Raw genomic sequence first — 14,557 nt, 5'->3', positions numbered from 1 at the left:
AGACACATTGTCGCGTTGTCTACAGTAAAAATACGAGGAGAGTTTTCTTCGACGCGATAGTTCTTCCACTGGCTGATAAGAGCAAGCTACCTTCCATTGAGAAGTTACATTTATGACTATACAGATCGGTGTTTATGTTTTCGGTGCTCGCCCTTCATTCAAATTTCAGTAATAAAGTATCAGGGTTTCAGAAATGTGTGATGCCACACCGCACTCCAACAGAAGATGATCATAATAAAGGTGACAAGAATTAGCTCATTGTTTCCAGTATGGTCCTCGTCGTGTAAAGAATGTACTACTCATAACATAATTAGAGTCTTTGATCATCAAAACAAAAAAAGAACACACTGACAAACCGACTCAACATTTAACTATTATTATTTGAAATGGATTGATCAGTTACGTTTGGCCAGTTATGGAAACTGATTACAATTGAGTATTGATCAATCCAATTAATGAGCGGTACGCGAGGGCGAAACAGGGTAATAAATAAAATGCATCGCTATTCATGTAGTCAACCTTGGTTTGATTGCCATAGGAATCAGGTTTTCTCTGATCGGCGAGGCGAATGACCACAAGGTTATATAACATATGAATTAACCCCTGGAAATGCAAATTTGAAATATTTTACCCAAGACAAAACTCCTTAAGGTTATTAAGTATCATTCTTTTTGACCTCATTTCAGCAGTACGTAGAGTTAGACAAATAATTGAATGATTTTAATATTTATACAATAGGACAAGTATTGGTAACATTGGTAATATACACAATATCATCTGGCATAATTACCCATTGTTCAGCATTTCGGTTGGTTACCGCAAAACTCGGACATTAGATTTCACCGTATGCGTGATCATGTTTGCTCCATCCCTTGGTTTCCTTTGCATACATGTAAGATATAACACTTACCATGACAGGATCATACAACACAAGAAGGAAGATGGTCACAGGTCTACTCGGGTTCCGAGGGTTATCAAAACTAGGGCTCGGGTAATTCAAATGTGTTCAATGAGAAAAAGTTCTACGGAATCAGCGACTGCATGACATGGAAGATGGCGGAGCGAAATCGAGGGATCCGGTAGAAATTCGGTAATCCTGTTCACAAAGAAGATAATTTTGTTTACCGTTCAGGCGTAGCCAATGAGCATATAAACGTGTATCTAATCAAGCATCCTGTGTTATAGTATTTAAGTTGATGACTTCATGGTGACAAGATAACCATAGAAGTCTATATTCGGATTTTAAGTAAGTTTATTCCTCTGTGAATTAAAGAAAAGTATGGCCCATAATCTAATGTTGCATTTCTACCAGATAGGACTCTTTGCCACATCTCGAACCGCACTCAGAAGTTATTGCAAGATCATTTGCCGTTATGACGAAGGACATGTGGCCGCCTTCCAGCTCCGATCATAATGCACTGAATTACTCAGTATGGCGCATCATGAATGCCTAGGACTGTTCTTAACGAAACCCGCGTACAGTAAGTCTCAGAAAAACTGTGCACCGGTACTCTAAGAGACATATCCCGCTCTCATTTTCATAAATAAAAACCTGTTTTAATCCACCTAGTGGTGTAATGATGCCTTTCTTATATCAATCATACTATCATATATAATACTGTGGCATTCTTCAAAATATTTTTCTTTGATTCTTGAAAGAATAACCGAAACCGATTTGTTTGGCCGTCTACTGACAAAAACTATCAATTGAAGAAAATTTGAGTATTTTTTTGCCCTTTTCAATGATGGTATAAAATTTTTAACAGACTTTGCCCTATATTTCCGAATCCGGAGGTCGGATCCGAATGAAATTAAGGAATTTAGTATGAAGCCCAAAGAGCTTTCATTTGTATATAAGTTTATGAAAATCGGTCGCGTCATCTATGAGAAAAATTTGAACACATAATTTCTGTTTTTTTTTTACATTTTACCCCAAAACTCCGGAACCGAAAGTCAGATCCAAATGAAAATCAGGAATTTAGTATGGGACCTAAATAGCTTTCATTTGAATCTAAGTTTGTGAAAATCGGTTCAGCCATTTCCGAAAAAGTTAGTGCAAAAAACGTTACATACATATATACGCACATACACACACACAAACATTTTGCGTACTCGACGAACTGAATCGAATGGTATATGGCATTCGGCCCTCCGGGTCTCGGTGCAAAAGTCGGTTTTCACAGTGATCGCACAGCCTTCCTATACGAGAAAGGCAAAAATATCGGAACCGAAACATTGAGATTATTCTCATTATCACGCATACGGTATTTTGATTCCACGCGATAACCTTAACGAGTTGTTCGGATTGTTGACATATGACTACACAACCAAACGGATCATTGCCATACTCAAGCATTCAGCATAATTGAATGCATTCTTTTAATTTCTCATGGTGTTTGTGGATTCCAAAAATTGTGCTAGTTTGCTTTTGTTTCGGATAATCGAAGAGTTCGCTTTCGTGTCACGTACGGTATAGCCGTAAGTCACGTTCAGTCGGGATGACAATATAAGTGAACATCAATGGGCTAAGATCAATGTGACTACTTCAAATGGACATATTCTATAATAAAAACGTGTTTAATCCACCTAGCAGTGAGATGATACCTATTTTTATCAATCCGCATGTGTTTTTTGCATGAATATTCTTCGGTGTTTAAGTTTTCATGACATTATTCTAATGACCCTCGTTTTAAGCGACAATTTGAGAATTTAATCACTCATTACTCTGTAATGTCGAAACTGCAAATCGGATCGAATTTGAATCTAGAAGTGTGATAATCGATTAAACATGCCATGATATGTAAGTTCCACTCTAGAGTTTACGGTAATTTAAGGTACTTCCAGAGCCGGTATTCAGGAACCAGCATAACCCAAACCGATTCGTATGGCCATATGACGAATAAATTACAACAGTTTTGAGTTCAACTTTGAAGCTTTTCGGGATTGTCATCTTCTATATCGGTTTGAATTTTAAAAATTCATCATCATGTAATTCGAGAACCGGAAGTCATAATTGGATAAAATAATTAATTTTTGTATATAAGTTTGTTTTAATTAAAATTTTTGTATCTGAAATTTGATTAGGCTTTTTTTGAGAAAACGATTGAGCTTTGAGAAACGATTTTATACTGGAACCGGAATTCTAAAAGCGGTATGGCCGAAGTCAGATAAATTCACCTGAGTAGCTGTACACTTTACATTTGTTTCAAAACATTTGAAAATCAGTTAAGACATCTTTGAGAGATCATAGCACGAATTAAATTTTTAGGTGCCTTCTGATCGACAACTGAATACCACTAAAACTGAAAAAAGTTAATTTTTTTATCGACTATCCAAATCTGCTAACCCGATAAACCTGATTAAATTTTGTGGAATAGACATTTCTATACAATCCCCGAAACCGGAAGTTGGATCTGACTGAAAAGCAAGATGTTTTATAGAACTTTGAAACTTTTCATTTGAATCTTAGATGATTCTTAGATTTCATTTGCATCTTAGATCGGTTCAGCCATCTTCAAGAAAAATGAGTTACACAATTTTGATTTCGTTTCACATATCATCCTGTAGTTCCGAAACCAGAGGTCGGAACCAAACATAATGCAGGAACTTTGTTTGGGAGCATACGACTTTTCGTATGAATCTGAATTTGTAGAAAAGAAATTTTCCGAGAAAATTAATTGAAGTTATTTGTCACACACGCATTTGCTGATCTCGACGAACTGATTCGAATGGTATATGGATGTTATGTTGTTCCAGCATTTATTGCTGTAAGTAGTTTAAAACCAAATAATTAAAAAAAATTCTGCCATCATCTGGTTTATATATGTCATATTCGAACGATTATGTTGCCAAAAACGAGCCGTGCCAAAATCGGTCCGAGGCTAAATGTCATGAAAAAGAATGCTGTACACAATCCTTTTGGTTCTTAGAAACAATTGTATGTAACAGTATAAAAAATCGTGTTTTCCGTTGCTCCCAAGTATTTCTTTGTCATACAGCGCTCAAAACTCCTACTGCTGGAATAGGGGGAAAAGTCGCTTACAGAAAAATTTCGATATCTCCGTTAAAAATGGACGGATTTTAACAATCTATGGCTTGTTGGATAGGTATTACCGTGCGGAATCTAAGTCTGAAAACATATTCTGTTTTCAAGGTCAATTGTGACAGATACTGTCAAAAAACTGAAAATTTTGACATAAAACTTTGTATAACTCAAAAAGTAAACATCCGATCTCAAAACCATTCAATAGCGTTTTGGGTGACGGGGAGACCTTTCATTTGCGACTAGTTTGATGAAAATCGGTCCAGCCATCTCTGAGATCTCGACCTCTTAGTTGACAACACACATACGGACACACACACATACACACACACACACACACACAGACATTTGCTCAGTTCGTCGAGCTGAATCGATTGGTATATGTCATTCGGGCCTCGGAAAAATTTTCCGGGGCCTCGGAAAAATTTTCGAAAGTTTGAGCGAATTCTATACCTATTTTTTATATATATAAAAATAGGTAAAACGTGATTAATCCACCTAGCAGTGAGATGATACCTTTTTTATCAATACGCATGTGTTTTTGCATGGATATTCTTAGGTGTTTTAGTTCTCATGACATTATTTTAATTATCGTCGTTTAAAACGGCAAATTGAGATTTTAATCACTCATTACCCTGTAATTTCGAATCTGCAAATCGTATCGAATTTCAATCTTAACGTGTGACATTCGATTGAACATTCCATGAGATGTCGAAGTAAGTTCCACTTTAGAGTTTTTCGTCATTATTTATGGTACTTCCAGAGCTGGTATTCAGGAATTAGCATAGCCCAAAATGATTCGAATGGCCATAAATTATTACGCCAAACAATTTACATGAAATTTATAAACTCATCATCTGTAATTCCAGATTCGGATAAAATTCACCAATTTTGTATGGGACCTTAAGTCCTGTAATATTTGTTTTTGAAGTTCGATTTGGTCTTTTTTGAGAAAATGATTGATCTTTGAGAATCGATTCGATACTGGAACCGGAATTCTAAAATCGGTGTAGCCGAAATCAGTTAAATTTACCTGAGGAGTGTGTAGACATCTTTGAGAAATTGTAGTGTGAATTAAAATTTGAGGGTACATTCCGAATCCAAAAACGAATACCGCTCAAACTGAAATAAATTTATTTGGTAATCGACTATCCAAATCTGCAAACCCGATAAACCTGATTAATTTATGTGAAATAAACATTTTTATACTAATCACCCTGCATTTTCTAAACCAGAAGTCGGATCTGACTAAAAAGTAAGAAGTTTTATAGGATTTTAAGACCTCTCATTTGAATCATGGATGATTCTTAGATTTCATTTGAATCTTTGATCGGTTCAGCCATCTACGAGAAAAATTAATTGCATTATTTTAATTTCGTTACACATATCATCCTGTGGTTCCGCATTCAGAAGTCGGATCCAAACGTAATTCAGGAACCTTGTTTGGGAATATACGACTTTTCATATGAATCTGAGTTTGTAGAAAACAGTTTAACCATCTCCGAGAAAATTGAGTGAAATTATTTGTCACACACGCATTTGCTGATCTCGACGAACTGAGTCGTATGGTATATGGAAGTCATGTTCTTCCAGGATTTATTGCTGTAAATAGTTTAAATCAATATAATTATGGAATTACTTCCAACTCGATAATGCTGGTATCATCTGGTTTACATATGCCATATTCGAAAGATTATGTTGCCAAAAATGAACCGTGCTAAAATTGGTCCGAGGCAAATTGTCATAAAAAAGATGCTGTACACAGTCTTTTTGGTACTTAGAAACAATTATATGTAACAGTAGAAAAAATGGTGTTTCATGTTGCTCCCAAGCATTGCTTTTTCATACAGCGCTCAAAATTCCTTCTACTGGAATAAGGCTTACACAAAAATATCGATATCTCCGTTAAAAATGGACGGATTTTAACAATATATGGCTTGTTGGATAGGTATTACCGAGCAAAATCTAAGTCTGGAAACATATTCTGTTTTCAAGGTCAAATGTGACAGATACTGTCAAAAAACTGAAAATTTTGATATAAAACTTCGTATAACTCAAAAAGTAAACATCCGATCTCAAAACCATTCAATAGCGTTCTGGGTGACGGGGAGACCTTTCATTTGCGACTAGTTTGATCAAAATCGGTCCAGCCATCTCTGAGATCTCGACCTCTTAGTTGACAACACACATACAGACACACACACATACACACACACACACAGACATTTGCTCAGTTCGTCGAGCTGAATCGATTGGTATATGACATTCGGCCCTCCGGGCCTCGGAAAATTTTTCGAAAGTTTGAGCGAATTCTATACCTATTTTTTATATATATAAAAAAGGTAAAAAGGGGCTGGTACCGGATCATTTGCGATCAAGGTTATTGCATTTGCCTTCGATTTCAAGGGTTATGACCTGTAGTGAATTAGATTGAAATGTTTTGATTCAACAGCAAATGCACTGCGATGTAAATAAAGTGCTAGAATTGATTTTAAACAAACAAATAGTTCAATACTTATAAAATTCGTATTATTATTACATTAAGCTGAATAAACATACATGCGTCTTGAAGTCCAGGATTTATTCCACTGAAACATCGTTTTGACATAGGGCTACTTTTCTATACAGGGGTACAAATGCAAAATACGAAACTGAACTGTATTCAAGTTCAACTATTTAACATAAAATCGAAGTGCTTGCAGAAGACTGAATAGAGTATTTCTGATGCAAAAAACTTACATCGATTATATATAGTTGTAAGGAGAGCACGAAACTCGTTGCTCAATTTTATCCCATTTATTTGCTTGTTATAATATTCAGATTAAATTTGATCTGCAATCCTTAAGCAGATCAATGTTGGTCCATCCTAACTAGCACCTGTAACTTATTCATGAAAAACCAGTTTTAATTTAAGTGATGATGTCTTTCTCATATAACTCATGTTTTCATTAATGTTATTAAGGGATTATTCAATAAACTTTTCTTAGAATTTTGGATAAGAATAAACAAATTTTCTTGGACATACACTAGCATGAATTTTCAAATGTTTAACAGTTTTGACAGATTTTTGCATTTTCGTCCTAAATGACGGTTTAAACACACCCTGTTGTTCCGGAACCGGAAATGAGATCCGAACAACGAACAAAAGCAGTCTATTTTCATAGACGTTGACCTTTCTATTTGAGTCTAAGTGTGTAAAAATCGAATCAACTGTTTCTAAGAAAATGTAGAGAGTTCCGTTTTTGAGATTTCGACTACTAAGGAGTGTATCGAAAAGTAATTAGCAACATTGATTATTAAATAAAAAAGCGAAAAACACATATTTTGACATCAGTTTTCGATATATTGTAGAAAAATTACATTTTTATGCATTTCACTGATTATATTGAAGAAAATCTTAGTTTCTGTGAAACGCTCGCAATTTGGACTTGACATTCTTCATCAAATTCTGCACAGTTACTTTTGTGACTATCCTGGTGGCAGCTGTCCAGTTTTTTTTTAACTCCTGCATGTTTTGGGACACTGTACCTTCCTTCCGAAAGTACCGCTTGACAATTACCCAATACCTTTCAATTGGCCGAAGATCCGGGCAATTCGGTGGGTTGATGTCCTTTTCCACGAATTGTACATTATTTTTTGACAACCACTGTAGAACGGAGTTGGCGTAGTGGACTGAAGCCAAATCCGGCCATAAGAGAGGAGGAGCCTTATGCTTTCTGTACAGTGGCAGCATTCTCTTCTTCAAACATTCTTCCTTGTACATCTTGGCGTTAATTGTGCCCTTCGTGAAAAAATCGACGACCGCAAACCACAGGTACAAATTGCTTGCCAGACCAACACCCTCTGTCCAAACTTTTCCATCGGCACCGTGGTGTCAGCGTCGTCCAGGTCCTGGTACACCGATTTCGTACAATATTGCGGTCCGGGCAGCGCTCGAGAGTCTTCCTTGGCGTAGGTTTCGTCGTCGATCCGTCTTTATTCTGTAGAATCCGGTTATAGAGTTTTCGCGCGCCTGAACTTGCTGTACCAGGGACTTTTTCGGCACCTTCTGTTTCTTGTACGTTTTCAGCGAGTTCCGAACTTTGATCCGTTGAATCATCCCGATGCTGGTGTTGAACTGCTTGGCCAAATTCCGCGTCGACACCGATGGGTTTTTCCTGATGTACTCAACCACTTTTAAGTCCCGGCCGGGCTGGCTGAGACCCGTTTTCCTACCGGATCAGGGCAAATCCTTCATGGAAAGGGTCTTACCGAAATTCTCGATAATATTTTTGACACTGGTGTGGTGCACTTTCACCCGTTTTGCAATTTTGTTGTACGTGACACCACTTTCTGAGCACCAAGTGTGCAGAATTTTCTTTCACGTTTTCCGGATCAATTCGACTCATCATTGAAATGATAAACCGTGCCGAAACCAATCGAAGGCGCAGCTGTTATTGACATGTAAACAAACATGTCACCGCAAAACACGCTGCAATAAATTAAGCCATTTCAGAGTAATAACTGTTTGAATGTTGCTAACTACTTATCGATACACTCCTTATCTCGGTACTTCCTGAACCGGGAGCTGAGAACCGGTATAGTTAAAATCGGTTCGTTCGGTCAGCAACTAGCATAACCTACAAATCGAAACAGTTTTGTTCCAAATTTAGAAAAAAAATGCAAGTTTTGAAAGTTTTTTGCATTATCGCTCTATATGACAGGTTGCAATTTCATACACACTACTTTGTATTTCTGGAGCCGGAAGCCAGATCGATCTGGATAAAACTCTACATTAAATTAACGTTTCTGAAAAACTGGACTGATTTTCGGTTTGGAGCACACGACCACTTTCTCTGTACTTCTGGAACCAGAAACGATGATCCGCCAAAATCAACGTATGTGATCATCAAACAACCGGTACAGGCCTAGTTGAAAAATTATACAACTATCTGCATGTTTTTGGCTCGATTCTTCCATGTCATGTATAAAAACACGCTTCTGAAAATGAAATTTGTATACTTGTTAGCCTGTTAGCCTGTTCTGGAACCGGAAGTCGTTAAGACCTTTAATTTGATCTCTGAGAAATTCAAGTGAACTTTTATACATTCATTTTGCACATTTTACCCAGTAACTCCGAAACTGGAAGTTGGATCTAGATTAAATTCAAGAGTAAACTATGGGAGTGTAAGGCCTTACATTTGAATCTAAGTTGAAGAAAATTGGTTGAGCGGTTTCTGAAAAAAATCGAGTGTACTTTTTCTTCATTTTTTGCACATTTTACCCCGTTACTACCGAACCAAAAGTCCTATCCGTATTAATTGCAGCAGCAAGTTAGGGGACCAAGAGACCTTTTACAAAAAAAAGATACATGAATACACACATACACACACAGACACACATTTTGCGTGCTCTACGAATCCTCCGGGCCTCGCTTCAAAAGTCAGTTTTCACAGTAATTGCATGTTAGATATATAAGAAAGGCAAATACTATAACATTGTTTGATATATTTTAACGTGTATGTCTTACTTTACTATGAGACGCCTTTTCAAAATTTACTTTATAAAGGGTGATTTTTTAAGAGCTTGAGAACTTTTTTAAACAATAAAACGCATAAAATTTGCAAAATCTCATCGGTTCTTTATTTTAAACGTTAGATTGGTACATGACATTTACTTTTTGAAGATAATTTCATTTAAATGTTGACCGCGGCTGCGTCTTAGGTGGTCCATTCGGAAAGTCCAATTTTGGGCAACTTTTTCGAGCATTTCGGCCGGAATAGCCCGAATTTCTTCGGAAATGTTGTCTTCCAAAGCTGGAATAGTTACTGGCTTATTTCTGTAGACTTTAGACTTGACGTAGCCCCACAAAAAATAGTCTAAAGGCGTCAAATCGCATGATCTTGGTGGCCAACTTACCGGTCCATTTCTTGAGATGAATTGTTCTCCGAAGTTTTCCCTCAAAATGGCCATAGAATCGCGAGCTGTGTGGCATGTAGCGCCATCTTGTTGAAACCACATGTCTACCAAGTTCAGTTCTTCCATTTTTGGCAACAAAAAGTTTGTTAGCATCGAACGATAGCGATCGCCATTCACTGTAACGTTGCGTCCAACAGCATCTTTGAAAAAATACGGTCCAATGATTCCACCAGCGTACAAACCACACCAAACAGTGCATTTTTCGGGATGCATGGGCAGTTCTTGAACGGCTTCTGGTTGCTCTTCACTCCAAATGCGGCAATTTTGCTTATTTACGTAGCCATTCAACCAGAAATGAGCCTCATCGCTGAACAAAATTTGTCGATAAAAAAGCGAATTTTCCGAATGGACCACCTAAGACGCAGCCGCGGTCAACATTTAAATGAAATTATCTTCAAAAAGTAAATGTCATGTACCAATCTAACGTTTAAAATAAAGAACCGATGAGATTTTGCAAATTATATGCGTTTTATTGTTTAAAAAAGTTCTCAAGCTCTTAAAAAATCACCCTTTACAATAATTTGTTATATATGTCCAGCAGTTTATGATGAATGAAATTTTCAGTAGTATAAGAAAAAACATGTAATTCAAAATTGAAACACCGTTCATGTTGTATAAATAAAATAAATAAATAAATAAATAAATTAATTAATTAATTAAAAAAACCGCTTAAACTGCGAGACGTCATCTAATCCGTAGCTAACTCCTAACCGGGAAAATTGTTCTGCCAATTAAACTACTCTGCATATGAGAACACATGAAGAGAAAGTTCAATTCATTAGAAGAAACCAAGTATGCTTCGCTGTACTTGGTCACCACGGCATTCATTCGCAGTCCTATATCTACGGAAACAAATTAAACGGAACACACACACTGATCACAAGTCTATTTTTCCCTTCTACTTCGCCGCCGACACCGATTCGAGATTTTGTCAGCATTATACATCTATTTGACGATCTCAGCGGATTCTAGTCCCGTGCGGTAACATTTTCGTGGTTTTTATTACACAATTGCATTCACGTGTTAATTTTCCAATCTGTTCTCTCCGTTATATACTGATCGTATTTGAAACTAACTCAAGGCGGCTCTACGTCTTAACGAAGACTCGTAGTAATTAGGCGTCGATAAGATAAATGGTTCTGAATAGCCGAATTAAAATATATTCTTGATTTGTTTCATTTCGTAAATTTTCACATCTAGTGTATTGAAAATACCAATCTGTTCTACAACACGTAACGAACAAATCAACGAAAGCGTTAGTCGTGTTCACGAAAAATTTCATTTACGAACAAAGATGGGAAAGCGAATTTTTTAATGGATATTGTTATAAATACTTTTTTTACCACGTTCGACGAGTACATATCAATAATTTGTAGTGGTGGAATTCTTAAAATCCAAGACGACATGTTCAGGTTTGAAGATATTTCTCAAATTGCTATAGTTTTTTATTCTCATTTGTTCCGCTTTAATTTAATGTATGATAGAATATGTTTATCGTTTGCACCTAAGCATGGATGCATCTTTACAATTATGGAAACGCATTTGTTAGTTTTATTTGCATTCACGTCCTCCTGTTATGTCTCTGACTTTACACACTCGCCTTTTTTATATGATCGATTTTCTCGATGATGGCACAACATTCCGCTTGTTTGAAAGCTGCTCAAGGGTAAATGATCATTTCCACTTCTATTATTGCTGATATTTTCGAGTGCAGTGATGTTACCGAATAAGTGTCAAGGGGTCACATGCATATTTGATTCATGTGGTTCATCATTCCGAGCCACGTGCTTAATTGGGTATCAACATTATTGCTTGCCAAATGATTTAATGATGGAACGCATATGAGTGTTCTAGCTATACCGTAAACAGGATCAAAAGTTCTGATATTGTTTACTAGAAGATGCATTGTGTGCAATGTAATCAGCTGGATGATTAATGTTGGCCATCGTAGACGTGAGTTGAACAAATCACATTATAGAACGATTTTTGTACGAATCAATCCTGTTTAAATAATGAGATCAAACAAAGATGTTTGTCTTGCATTTAGCTTGTTGAAGTTCGTTCGCCTCGGATAAATTCGGGTGGATTGAAATCCATTAGTTGTGAGATTTTATGCATTGACTCGAACGATAAACTGGTATACTCATAATCACTAATCACTTCTCATCTTCACTCCTCTATAACAGAAAAATTGCACAATATTTTCAAATAAAACTTTCTGATATAGATTCTCAGTACCGAACTACACCATTCATCAATTGTAGGTGGGCTACTAAACGAAATGATGTGGTGTCGACTAATGAGACGACTATTGATAAAACTATTAAACGAATTCAGTGCTCATGTAAAAGTTTATGGACACAATATTTAAAGGAATTTTAACTTGAACTTTCGTATGTCCAAGAATTACTCATTTTTATCGAAGTGCGGAAAAATTCGACGTACCAAGGTTCATTTAAGGGGCGGGTAGGGTCTAACACTTTTAAAAAATCATCTATTTTTTTCTTTGTATTTTCTGATAGTAAAACATTTCAAGAATATTCTGTGAAATTTTCAAGCCTATCGGAACAAAACTCAGCAAGTTATGGGCCTTCATCTTTGTTCATCTTATACTGCGAAGAAGTAAGAACTCTGCACACAGGCTTAAGATTTCTGCTTCGATTGACTTAAAAACTTGACAAAATATTCTTGAAATGTTCATTATAACAAATTATAAAAGAAAAATATATGATTTTTTTTTAATATTAGACCCTGGAGTAATAAATTGTTTCCATTGATTTTATACACAAAAACTTTAAACGTGTTTTCCTCTAAAACAGGTTTTGAAAGTCCGTGTCCATTGTCATTCAAAAACTACGGCACCAATTTTTTTTTCAACTTTTGCACACACTTTCTACATATAAAAAACTAGATCCCAACGTTTTGCTTTTCGTTGTTTGGTACTTTGGGGAGGTTTCAAAACCACAAAACGGCGGATTTTTTCATGAAAAATAGTTTTCACTTTGAACAACCACCAAAAATTGAAAAAAAATCAAACAGAGACTTGGGGTCTAGAAAAACTTCTACTCTAACTACGCTGGTTTGATTTGTTCACTTCTGTGGACACCGCAAATCATGATTTTCAAGAAGCGTCCTAAAAATACCTCTTCACCGACTAATTCCTCAATATTTTTTCACGAAAAAAAATACAAAATGTTGTTTGAATGATGCTTCTCATCATGCAAAACATTTGAATTTATTTTGTTGAACGATCATTCTGACAAAATCAAATGATGTGGTGTCGACTAATGGGACGACCATTGATACAACTATTACACGAATGCAGTGTTCCTGTAAAAGTTAGTGGACACAATATTTAAAAGAATGGTAACTTGGAATGTCCAAGAATTACTCATTTTATCTTTCGATTTTTTAACAATATCAAACATACGTACATACGAATAGTACATATTTTGTTATGTTTGTAATTGAGATTGTAATTCGACTCAACTGATGTCTATTTCGAAGTAGTATTGATTTACATGTAGTGTAAAATTAATTAATTTTTATGAGCTTGCCCTGAGCATGGCTTATCGAATATATTCGATGAATGAAAAATTATATTTACTCTGTGCCTATTGGAGTCTCTGTATTACCAGAAAATCCAATTTTTTACACAACCGGAACTGTGCTATTGGGCTGAGTATAATCTCGTGTAACCGCCTAATATAAACATGAAACGGACAAAGTATTTACGTTAATATAAAACTTCGAGCACCATGCTTTGATTATTATCGCTATCGCTGCCATAAATTACGACGTGTATATTTCATCGCAAAATTCCAACTAATTTATGACCAATAGCAGCAAGGCCTGTAACGTCAAGTGGTTCGTGAGAATAGGTACAGTACGGGTATGCACTGATTTCCCTTTTGATCTACCCACGCAAATAATTAACAAAAATCAATTGCTTAAGCTTGAAAAAGCTATATGTTGACGTATCTTTCGGCTACAGTCGCTTTTGAAGTTCCAATTAGCATAAGCGTAAACAACGAATTTCTCTGACCTAGAAATTTATTATTATTGTATTTCAATGCATCAATTTATGGACAAGTGTTTTAGTAGAATATGTCAATGGTAATACCTAGTTGGGTACGTAATGGCCTTTGATCTTCAATACACTGGACTCTCAATTAATGCGCAGAATCGGGGTTGCCTGTTACAAGTTTTTTTCGGGTAGGGAATCCGAATTAAACATTTTTTTCACTTTTGCTCAGTTAAAGGAAAAGTAGCGCAAATGTTTGCCCAGGTTAATACACCAAGGCAAAAAGCATTTGAACCAAAAAGCAAAATTGAAATGTTTAGGTTTTCACTAAGCAGTACAATTTGAACTGTTCTGCACTGACGAGTCGAGGATAAAACTAGAAGAATAGTGAAAACGGTTATGTGCATTTAGCACCTAACGGCTTTTAGACATGCCTCTAAATAACTGATTTCTTTGAACAATGCAACTAAATAATTCAGTGGTGTATTCAGCAACACTCCATTTACTGAAAAGTGTTGGATTCATATAGAAAG

This window comes from Malaya genurostris, chromosome 3 (genome assembly GCF_030247185.1).
Source record: "Malaya genurostris strain Urasoe2022 chromosome 3, Malgen_1.1, whole genome shotgun sequence".
In the NCBI taxonomy this organism is placed as follows: Eukaryota; Metazoa; Arthropoda; class Insecta; order Diptera; family Culicidae; genus Malaya; species Malaya genurostris.
Note: the sequence above shows the minus strand (reverse complement) of the source record.